This window comes from Grampus griseus (genome assembly GCF_964374135.1).
Source record: "Grampus griseus genome assembly, chromosome: X".
NCBI lineage: Eukaryota > Metazoa > Chordata > Mammalia > Artiodactyla > Delphinidae > Grampus > Grampus griseus.
This window is the reverse complement of record NC_138999.1, coordinates 110,221,407-110,234,183: the sequence shown is the minus strand read 5'-3', so window position 1 is coordinate 110,234,183 and position 12,777 is coordinate 110,221,407.

Here is a 12,777-nt window from a genome sequence, read left to right as displayed (position 1 = left end):
TCTTCCAAACTCCTGTGAATGTTGATATTTTGACCTCCTCCCATGAATCACAAATGTTCTTAATGGCATCTAGAATGGTGAAACCTTTCCAGAAGGTTTTCAGTTTAATTTGCTCAGATCCATCAGAGGAATCACTATCTATGGCAGATATAGCCTTATGAAATGTATTTCTTAAGTAATAAGACTTGAAAGTCAAAATTACTCCTTGATCCATGGGCTGCAGAATGATGTTGTGTTAGCAGGCATGAAAAAAGAAACCCATGAATCTCATTGTCTATCTCTATCAGAGCTCTTGGGTGACCAGGTGTATTGTCAATGAGCAGTAATATTTTGAAAGGAATTTTTTTCTGAGGAGTAGGTCTCAACAATGGGCTTAAAACATTCAGTTGTAAATAGATGTGCTGTCATCCAGGCTTTGTTGTTCCAAATATAGAGCACAGGCAGAATAGATGTAGCATAATTCTGAAGGGCCCTAGGATTTTCAGAATGGTAAATGAGCACTGGCTTCAACTTCAAGTTACCAGCTGCATTAGCCAACAAGAGAGTTGGCCTGTCCTTTGAAGCTTTGAAGCCAGGCATTGACATCTTCTCTCCAGCTAGGAAAGTCCTAGATGGCGTCTTGGAATATAAGGCAGTTTCGTGTATGCTGAAAATCTGTGTTTAGTGTAGCCATCTTCGTGGATTACCTTAGCTAGAGCTCCTGGATGACTTGCTGCAGCTTCTGTACCAGCACTCGCTGCTTCACCTTGCACTTTTATGTGATGGAGATGGCTTCTTTCCTTAAACCTCATAAGCCAACCTCTGCTGGCTTTAAACTTTTCTTCTGAAGCTTCCTCACTTCTCTCAGCCTTCACAGAACTGAAGAGAGTTCAGGCCTTGCTTTGGATTAGGCTTTGGCTCAGGGAATGTTGTGGCTGGTTTGGTCTTCTATCCAGACCATCAAAACTTTCTCCATATCAGCAATAAGGCTGTTTCGCTTCCTTATCACCTGTGTGTTCACTGAAGTAGCACTCTTATTTTCCTTCAAGAACTTCTCCTTTGCGTTCATACCTTGGCTAACTGTTTGGCTCAAGACACCTAGCTTTTGACCTATCTCAGCTTTCAACATCTCCCTCACTAAGCTTAAGCATTTCTAGTTTTTGATTTAAAGTGAGAAACGTGTGAGTCTTCCTTTCACTTGAACACTTAGAGGCCATTGTAGGTTATTAATCGGCCTAACTTCAATATTGTTGTGTCTCAGGGAATAGGGAGGCCCGAGGAGATGATTGAGATGGGGGAATGGCTGGTTGCTGGAGCAGTCAGAACACACACAACATTTATCAATTACATTTTCCATCTTATATGGATGTGGTTCATGGAGCCCCAAAACAATTACAATAGTGACATCGAAGATCACTGGTCACAGATCACCATAACAAATATAATAATAATGAAAACGTTTGAAATAATGTGAGAATTGTCAAAATGTGGCACAGACACAAAGTGAGCAAGTGCTATTGGAAAAACGGTGCTGATAGATTTGCTGGACACAGGGCTACCACAGACTTTCCACTTGTAGAAAATGCAGTATCAGTGAAGCACAATAAAGTGAAACACAGTGAAATGAGCTATGTTTGTATATGAAATTCCACCAGTGTATGAAATTCCTCTTTTCTCTATTTTCTTGACAGTATTTGGTATTGTCAGACTTTGCCTTTTTTCTAGTAGTGGAAATGGTACCTTACTGTTTTAATTTGTATTATCTTGATAACTGTTGAGGTTGAATGTATTTTCGTATGTGTATTGGGCATTTGAATTCCCTCTTCTGTAAAATGCCAGTTCAAGTCTTTTGCTCATTTTCCTATTGTGTTGTTTTTCTTACAGATTTTCAAAAACTCATTATATATTCTGGATCTCTATCTTTTGCCAGTTATATGCTTTGTAAATCCAGTCTGCGGTTTGTTTTTTTGATGTGTTTATGATGTATTTTGTATATAGAAGTTTTACAGTTTCATGTAGTGAAGGCTATCCATCTTTTATTCATAGCTTGCATGTTTGAGCTTTGTTTAAAGAAGGCTGAGCACACTGAATACCTGAGGGAACAGAGGACTAGAAGGGCAGATGATAGAGGGTGGAAACAGATATCGCCTTCATTCTTGTTTTTCTCTTCTTTCTTCTTCTATTATTTCTCCATTTTTTCCTTATCCTGAAATCGATGCCTTTAACAAACAAGTTAGGCAGCTTTTTTGCTTTGATTTGTTCATTTTTGTATCTAGGTATCTTTGGCTCTTTTTTGCTGGGCTGCTTTCTTCAAACTTTTCCATCTACTTGGTACCACCAGTAAATGCCAGTGGAGAAGATTGCTTTGTGCTCAAGAATAAAAAATGAATAAGTACACCTCGTGACTGAAATAATTGTGCCGAATGAATTACCTCATATAATGAAAAGTAACAAGCAAGAGATCTCATCTGGCGCATCTCTATTGTTTTTAGGGAAAGGAAGACTTTTTATACAATCATTTTCTAAACTTCTATTGCTTTAAATCACTACTGCATTACCACAATGCCATGTCCATAAACCCCCTCACAATCTAATCAAAATCATTGTAACCTGGCTTGGGGATCAGGGAAGAACTAAGAAAACTGAAGGGCAATGTTGCGTCAAGCTTTCCCTGGCTCCCCCTAATGCTTCCTCTCTGCCCACACCCTCTACTATACACTGCAGCTTGAATTATTTAGTTGCTCAAATCAATCCATTTTTCTCTGTTTGGTGGTTGTACAATAAAAGAAAGATTTACTGCAGCAAGTGAATAATAAAAAACGAATTAGCTGAAAACAAACAAAAAGCTGCTTACGTGGCAATCCTCTGTGTTAATCAAAACCTTGACGACAGGTCGGAGGATCGATATTTGACTACAAGATGAAAAGAAGCAAAGCTTCCATTGAGGGTCAGAGAAGAGGGAGATCTGGGGAGAGACAAAAAAGACCGAAGGGCCGGGCTCATCAGAAGTGGCCCATGGCAAAATTTCATCCAATTCTCCAGTCGACCTCTTAGGGAGGCCTCCTGTGTTTGAGAAATGACAGTGTTTTTTATGCACATATCAAAGTTCAGCTTGATTGTCTCATCTGGGGAAGAAAGCCATCTGTCAGTATTCTCCAAATAATCTACATAATTGACTTTCAAACAAGCCTCAAAGAAACGGGCATTTATCACCCCAATTGTGGCAGGCGGAGTGTGTGTCACTGCCATTTTATCACGATAATGGTAAATGGCACCTGAGTTTCTTCTCTGCTGCCTTCTCCCAGATTTCTTTCTCCTTGTACAAACAGCTACATTCCCCTTAGAGACCAAATTCAGGAAAAGGTTTCCTGGGCCTAGAGCAGTGGGAAATTTTGCTTGCCTTGTGACAGTCCCCGGAATCAGCCACCAGCTACCTGCCACTCTTTGCTCTGTTCCTAGAAACTCGATTCAGGGGTAGTGAGTAGGAGGGCATCACTAAGAAACTCTGTACCAGAGATGGACCCCTGAGAAGGTCTATTCTCTGAGCCCAGATCTCCTTGTTTGAAGTTCCCTTTGGGTACCGATGGTGGGACAGGGGAGGAACACCCTCAGAACTAGCTTGGCCTTAGCTTCTAGCCCAAGCTAACTGGGCTAAATGGCCTCCAGTACACAAACAGAATATCTTAAGGGATGGTGTGCTTGTTCCCATAGACCCAGGGTGGGACTGGGGTGGTGTCAAGATTATCATGAGGTTCTTTGGGAATTCCCTGGTGGTCCAGTGGTTAGGACTCTGAGCTTCCATTGCTGGGGACCTGGTTTTGATCCCTGGTTGGGGAACTAAGATCCCACAAGCCATGTGGCCAAAAAATAAATAAATAAAATGAGTTTCTTTCTTCTACAACTGAATACTGTAACTCATATCTGTAGGAAATTGCTACTCCACAAAGTATATATCAAAAACTTTATCCATTCATCTGTCGATGGACATTGTGGCACATATATACAATGGAATATTACTCAGCCATAAAAAGAAACGAAATTGAGCTATTTGTAGTGAGGTGAATGGATCTAGTCTGTAATACAGAGTGAAGTAAGTCAGAAAGAGAAAAACAAATACTGTATGCTAACACATATATATGGAATCTAAAAAAAAATGGTACTGATGAACCTAGTTGTAGGGCAGGAGTGAAGAGGTAGACATAGAAAATGGACTTGAGGACATAGGGTGGGAGGGCGAAGCTGGGGCAAAGTGAGAGTAGCATCGACATATATACACTACCGAATGTAAGATAGTTGGCTGGTGGGAACCAGCAGCATAGCACAGGGAGATCAGCTCGGTGCTTTGTGATGACCTAGAGGGGTGGGATAGGGAGGGTGGGAGGGAGACGCAAGAGGGAGGGGATATGGGGACATGTGTATGCATATGGCTGATTCTCTTTGTTGTGCAACAGAAACTAACACAGTATTGTGAAGCAATTATACTCCAATACAGATCTATTTTAAAAAAAACCAACCTTTGTTCTCAGATCTTGCCTCAAATTCACGATCCAGGACAACTCTGCCTTTAAGTGTAGTCTTTTGTCGTCTTCAAGGCAAAGGCCACTCTTGGCTTTACCTTTCCAGACTCTTTGAAATGTGTCTCTTAACCAGGCTAGCTTGAGACGTCCCCATCTTTCCTGCGTGTCCTCTGAGACCGAAGACCTCACACTGCCCGGTATTTAGCAGAGAGGACCACAAAGCAAATCGCTAAACTAGGGTTAAGTTGAAACTTTCTCCCCCAGAGGACTGTAACCACAGCAGAAATGGAAGTGTGTTTGGATTTCTAAAGAATGTTTGAAAATGTGTTTGCCTGTCAGTAGTCCCATTTCCCCACGGACAGTAAGTTACTCAGTAATCCATTAAGGGGGTGGTAGAAATTGAGGCAGAAGGCTCTTGTTAAAAATCCACTGAGGGCAAAAATATAAATGAAAAGAGCAGTCACATATCTGAGAATGATTCTCCTTTCTTGTGATCTTGAACCAGTTTTGACCTCTAGCTAGCATGTGCATATTTAAGCATCTGTACACGACAGCTCTACAATCTTCTACCTACCCAGAATTTCATATAATCGTAACTATTTCGCAGTGTTGGAAGAAGGAAATATTTAAGGCTTGAGTCACTGGATGTAAGACATCCTTTTTGTCCCTACCCAGTTAACTCCAATATTGAACTGTCTTTTCTGCTCTGTTTTCTCTCTGATGCGCACAGCATGTGGCGTTCTGTGTTCTGATTAAAGAGTGGAAAACAACAGCAGCATCTGTGCTGAATGGGGCAGGGAAAATCCAACTGGTGCAACCAGTTATGATGGGCAGTGTTATTCAATGACCTAGTAAGGCAATAAAGGTAGAACAAAACCTGACGCAGGGAGGCAAGTACACTTGTTTCATTTGGCATGAATGTCTCTCCCCAGTGGCTTTCATCCGTGTACTACAGGACAGTGGTGTCCTTGGAGCCTTCCCTGTTGCCCAGGGAAATTGTGATCACCATGTAAATTGCATGTATGTCACAACTGAGGAATCAGACCTTGAGAGTGATGTGTGCTGTGTGAGAGTAGAGCCAAGGACCACCTGCTTGAGGAAGACATAATAGACATAGTATGTCAGGCCACATCAAGGAAAGATCATGTGTGTCCTGGAACGTCTGAGAATTTTTCTTGTGGAGCAAACAGTTTGACTTAAATGATTTAGGGCTGAAGGGCAGTGAAATGAATACATAACTTTGGATATTTTTATAAACACAGTGAGATAGTGAAACACTGCCACGGGGATTGTTTTGTATTTATTGCTCACTTGTTTAATGTTGTTTTGAGCCTTTTAATCCCTTCGAGTGTGCTGTCCCCAGTACTAGTATGTCTGCCCAGATGCAAAAGAGTAAATACTGTGCAATTCCCTGCAAGTGAAGTTCCAGGACGGGCAAAACTAATCTATACTGATAGAAGAATTTACAACACTGATTGTCCCTGAGTGTCCACGTACATGGAAATGACTAGAAAGAGGCAAGGGGGACTTTTTGGGGTGATGTGGTATTCTATATCTTGTTTTGAGTAATGGTTACAGGGGTGTATACATTTGTCAAAATATCGAACTGAAAACTTAAAATCTGTGTATTTTATTGTATGTGAATTCTGTGTCTACAAAAACAGAAAAATGCAGAAAAGAAGTATTTCCAGATCACAAGAGCACTGAGAAGCACCGATGTTCTGGCTAATTCAAAGTTCAGCTACTTTGGTTTGGGGCCATTTGTCATGGGTTTGTCAGGGGTTCCATGAAAAATTTCCTTTACATATAAACTCACTTCAGCAAAACCAAACAAAAGGTCAGCTCCCTTCATATTTTGTGGCATAATTTTATTTTTTGTTTTAAGTGATATATTTCCCCAAATCAGAGCTATTCAGTCTTAAATGTCATCCCATGTGGAATTTATTCCTTCTGCAAAACTTTCCTTCTGGCGCTTCTCAGCAAGGATATGGTGCCCTTGAGATCTCGGGCTTCTCTCTTTGTTGATTGTCTTTCCCACCAGAAGGTGTACCTGGAAGCTGGGCCTGTGTCTGATTTATTGCTGAATCCCAGCACCCAGCACAGGGCCTGGCCCACAGGGTGAGAAACTAAGGCAACACTCATGAAATAACGTGATCATTATACAAAGGGAAACCTGTGTGTTTAAATAAAAAAATAATTGATTCAGGGGATGGTGTGCACTTTCTGAGAGCTCACAAAAAAGACATCTGGGTAGGTGACTCCTTACGTGGTGTAATTTGCTGTAGCTCTTAAGATGCTACATCTTACCCCCTGTATTACTCTTTTTTTTTTTTAATATCCCTTCCGTCTTTTTTTTTTTTTTTTTTTTTTGGCCACGCCACACGGCATGCGGGATCTTAGTTCCCCCACCAGGGATTGAACCCGTGCCCCCTGCAGTGGAAGCGCAGAGCGTTAACCGCTGGATGTCAGGGAAGCCCTCCCCTGTGTTACTCTTATTACCCTATTGCCCATCCCTCCAACCTGCCTTGGACCTCTCTATCATGAGTAAAATTAGATTAGACAACAGAAGTGGGGACACCACTTTTTCCAGAAGGCTCTAGAAGAAGTGCATCTATGCTAGTTTCCTGTAGACTCCTTTAGTCCCTTTCCATTACTATGCCAATATGGGTTAGCATTAAAATTGAGTTAGCTGATACATGGAGAGCAGACAGTATGAACTATAGGAAGTGAAGACAGTTCTAGTTTTTACACATTTCCGCTCAGTGGCTTGGAGTAGTGGGGTGTTAAGGTGTTAGGCTAGAGACCACAGGCCAAGGGAAAAATTGGGCTTCCTAGGGTGGTGGAGGTGATGGTAAAGACACTTCAATTGTATGATAGTGAAGGATCCCTTTTTGAATGTTTGCAAAAGGCAAATTTCAGACAAAGAAAAGACTTATTACCTCAAAAGGTGTGGTGCAGGCTGCTAAGAATATAGTTTTTAGGAAGGCTCAAAGCCATGGATAGAGACCCCTGCTGAGTTAATGAGGCACATTTGAATACTTGAAGAGTCTCACACATCTCTACCCGCGAGGTTAACTGGTTACAGGTTGAAGGAAACAACCAAGTTCTACCATACATCCTCCAGGTTCTTCTACTATACATCCTCAGGCTCTGAGTACAATAAATACTTGCTGTGTAGCTGAGTTGGTGAATGTAGAAGTGTTTTCTAATGGTAAGAAATGTCGGTAAAAAAGCAAGGCTGCTGATCACTGGAGCAGCCTCTCTATGGAAACCTAAGACCATGAAGGATAGTTTGCTCTTTAAGGCTATTATGAACTTATCCTCCTCATGAGTGTCCCAGCTCTCAGCTCCATAAAACCTGCAATAACTGCTGTTTTATGACTTACACCTGGTCATAACACAAAAGATTGATTGCGGCTCCCATCCTACAAGGGAGGAAGATGGCACTTTCAGATATATGGCCTCCCAATAGATTTTTCTTGAGATGAGCTAAAATTCTGTCTTCAAGATTCACACAAGCAAATGTGATCTGTGCCCAAGTCAGTAAATAACATACCCAGTTTTTCAAGCTTACACTCTGAGCCTTTTGAGTTTGTGGTATCCTTATTAGAGCTAATAATATGTTAGAGATGAACTATGTTTTTACAAAAAGAAATTTAGATCAAAGTCTTTTAGGCAAAAAAGTATGGCCCCTCTCTCTGTATTCTTCCATTTTCTAATCTCCTCTCCCCACTCTTCACCCAGTTGAGGAAAATTTCTCTTAAATCAGCTTGATATTCTCAAGACTAGCATAAGCTGTTGACAGTTTTATGCTACTAATAAAGATTAAAAAATAAACTCTGTAACTTTCTGTATTCCGAAATCCATTACAAAAAAAAATCCTTCTTGTGTGGGAAATGTTAAATGCTGCTTTGTCAGAGGGTGCTGGAAATATGATGGGAAAGAACGACTTCCATATATCTAAATGGCATTCGAAAGAACAAAAATCAGGGGCTATTAATGTAGCTAGATCTTGGGATTCAGGTAATATGCCCTGTAATTCATTCTGACTGACAGTTGTGAGGAGAAATCAGAGTAAGGCTGGCCAAAATACCATCGCTTGAAAAAAATCAGCAATAGGACCTCAAAACTAATCCCTCACATATCAACCTCATCTCTCCAAGGGGACTCTTTTCCAGCTAAATGCTGAATTTAATTCTATACATCACATTTCTTTGGAGAGATTTAGTACTTTAATTATATTTTTTATGTGTCACAGAACTGTAAACATAAATTACATTTTTGTTTTCTTTATCTTTAAAGGAGAGCTTAGAAAAATAATGATTGAAGGTGTATGTGATTTTTCTTTGAGTCTTTGTTGCGTGTGTGGAGGGGACAATAGTTCTCTGTATTTGTGGCTGAGGAACCCTCTGGCCATACTTCCAGGCCATCTCAGGAAGACTGGAAAGTCCAAAAGCCAATCAATCACCTATCTGTTTTGCCTACAGAGATGATGATTGTTTTAACATTTTCTTCTTCCTGAAATGCTTTGAACTAAGCTTTCATTTCTATACAGTATAGATGTTATAGCTGCATCATGGGCCAGACGAAAATCATTGGAATATTTTTTTAATTTTAAAAATATTTTAATTGGAATATTGTGACTCAGACCCAGAAAAATCCTTTTGACATAAATGTTGAAATCAGTGGTAATGTATAATATAGGCAGAGTTAATAATCTAACAGAACTGTCTGGGCATTCCTTTGCATATCAATGAAACCAAGCAGGACCCTGTGGGGCCCTCCCCAATACAAAAGCCTTTCTAAGTCCCTTATTTCTTATTTGTAAGAAAAAGATTTCAGCCTCCTAGACCTTCCCTGAGTTCCAAAGGGCAGATTCAAGCAGTTACTAATTAGAGTGAGGGAATGCAGAAACAAAGGAAAAGCACTGAAGAAACAATACTGCAGCAATGGGGCAGGGTCCTGGTTCCTCCTCAAGGGATATACATAACAATCTGGTATATATCTCTGAGTTCTTCTACAGGAGCTAAGATCCCGACCCAGCTGGAGGCTGGTAACTTCAGGCTGAGCACAGGCACATGGACCCCAGACGGATTGGCACTAGAAGGCTGATGGTTGAGATTCCTGGAACATCACCCTGTTACCTCCCCACCAACCAATCAGGGGAAGGTCGCACATCCTGCAGCCCACCCCCCAAATTTTGCCTATAAAAACTCTTCCCTGAAAACCATCAGGGAGTTCAGGCTTTCTCAGTATGAGCTGCCCATTCTCCTTGTATGGCCCTGCAATAAACCTTTCTCTGCTCCAAACTCCAACTCTTCAGTTTGTTTGGCCTCACTGTACATCAGGCACATGAACTTGGGTTCGGCAACATCAGTACTGCATGGAGTGGAGTGAGATATTTAAAAACCAGTTGGTCTTAAAAGAAATCTTCTTGGGACTTCCCTGGCAGTTCAGTGATTAAGTCTCCATGCTTCCGTGGCAGGGGGCGTGAGTTCGATCCCTCGTTGGGGAACAAAGATCCCACATGAGGCAGGCTGTGCCCCCCCCCAAATCTTCCTATTGTATCATGTCAACAGTTGTTTGTAATTGAGAAGTTTTCTGGAAAGCTGTGTTACTCAAACACCAACCTCTTCCTAGCCTTCATCTAGCTTGCCAACAATGCTTAATGTAATGGGTCACATCTGTCAAGGAGGATTATAAATTGTACCTGTGATGCCCTGTAATTAGTAACTCCCAAAGGACTCCAGCTGCTTTTTCCCTGAGCATTTGCCTTGGTAACATCTTATAGAAAATATAACTCAGAACCAACAGTATTTAGGTCCAAAAACACTGCCTGTAGTGAAATAGAAGCATTTTCTTCTAATCGAAAAATCCCTCTTTTCTTGTTGCTCTCACCGAGTTTACCAGAGGGTCTTTCAACCAGAGACCCGTGTGGAATGTGCTTCAGCTTGTTGAAGAGAGAGATTTGGTTGTTGACTTGGTTTCAGAGCAAAATTCACCCTTGAATCGTGTGAAAAGTAAATATGTCTGTTTTCTTTGTGTTAGGGCGATTTGAGGATGAATGTGAGTCTGTGATTGGAGACTTCACACTGGGAAGTTGACCTTTTGCTTGCAAAGGAGCTTTGCTATTTCGTTGGCTCATGGGTACCTCTGCAAATGCTGGCATGCTGGGTTGTTTGCAGATCAGAATTCATTACTTGCTGAAACCTAAGGTGCAGTATGGAAAATGTAGGTTTTGAAAAGAATTTTTACTAGTTTGAGAATCAGTACACCCTTTCCTGGATTTATTTTGGTGAATTTCTGGTGAAAAATCATTACCCCATAAATGGCTATATACTAACAATAAACTAAAATCAGACCCTTGCCTCATACCATTCAATAAAAACTTGCTAGATGGTTTAAAAATTAAAATGTGAAAATAAAACTATAAAATAACGAAAAGAAAATATAGGTATTTATTGTATTTATATATTCTTGTAGTAACATATCTTTCTAAGCATAGCAGCAAAGTCATAAAATCGGGAAGGTACACACCGAGAAACTGAGTTAATGCTACAAAAACAAACATATTAAGTGCCATTTATAGGTTAAAAATCCATAATAAACAAAAATGAAAGGAAAATAAAAAATGGGAAAATATTTGCAGCAGATATTAAGTATAATTGGTTTGTTTAAACAGTTCTTATAAGTTAATTTTAAAAAGATGAAAACATAAATAGGGAAATGGACAAAGGACATAAAAGGTAATTCACAAAGGAAGAAACAGAAAAAGGCCAATAAATAAATGAAGAAATATTGACCTTCATTAGTGATCAAACAGTTACAAACTTAAATCCATCCATCACATTGGCAAATTCAAAAAGTTGGTAATAACTTGTGTTGACAAAGATTTGAGGAAATTGAACTTGCATATACTGAAGTCAGAATGTAAATAGGTAAATATCTTTATGGGGCAACGTGACAATGTGTATCTAAATCCACAAATTATGCAATTCTACTTGTAGGAATTTACCTTTAGGAAATAATTAGAGATGTGTGGAAAGCAATAATTATAAAAATGTTTACTGTTTTTAATGGCAGAAAATTATAGGAAAAAGACAGTAGGAGATTGGTTAAATAAGTTATGTACGCTCATAGCTTGAGATATTATGAAGTCGTATAAAATCATGTTGTAATAGAACATTTACTGACCTGGAAAAGCAACCACAATATGTGCTGTGTTTAAAGAAATGAAAGCAATTTATAAAACAGTAAATACAGTACTACACATACACACACACACACACACACACACACACACACACACACACACAGAGATTGAGACACAGACATAGGGTGTTATAGAGAAAGACTTAAGACAAGAAGTAAATGCTCCTAGCACAGGGAGATCAGCTCCGTGCCTTGTGACCACCTAGAGGAGTGGGATAGGGAGGGTGGGAGGGAGACGCAAGAGGGAGGGGATATGGGGATAGATGTACATATATAGCTGATTCACTTTGTAATACAGCAGAAACTAACAGAACATTGTAAAGCAAGTATACTCCAATAAAGATGTTAAAAAATAAATAAATCTTAAAAAGCTTATTGCCATTTCCAACAAAACAAAGCAAAACCAAAAAAAACAAAACAAAAAAGAAGTAAATCCTCCAAGTAAATAACTCTTTTTATCTTGGGGTGATGAGATTACATGCATTTTTCTTCCCTTTCTTTCGAGATGTATTACTTTTGAAATTAGGAATTAGAAACAATAAAGTTATTTAAGCAAAGAAATAAATGCTATAAAAAGACACACCACCCCAGTCACGGGGAAGTATTATCCACGACCAGCTTTCAGGAAAATGGTTACATAGGCCAAGATTGCCTTTAGAGTCCCACTGCCTTTTTTGTGCATCCTTCTTTCTTTAAGTCATCATGTCCTACCAACTTCCCAAGTCTTCAGTGTTTTCATTCATTCGGGTATTCATTCATCCATTCAACAGCCATTTGTTCTGTTCATACCACATGCCAGGCTCAGTAATTTTCCCTGACTTACGCTCTATATGGTAAACAATTTCCTAGTTGTATCTTATCTGAATTTGCTTATCAGTCTTGGAGCCTTTCTCTCAGACCTTGTTAAGCGACTGACTAGGAAATCTTTTTAACAAGTTCTCTCTGAGTTAAATAGGTGATGTTAGTATGAAACTTGAACTTTAAGGAGGACGTTAAATGCCTTAACTCAAATAGTGAGTAATGTGAAAATTGCAGACAATTCTGCGTGGATAGGCTTTTGCCAGATGAC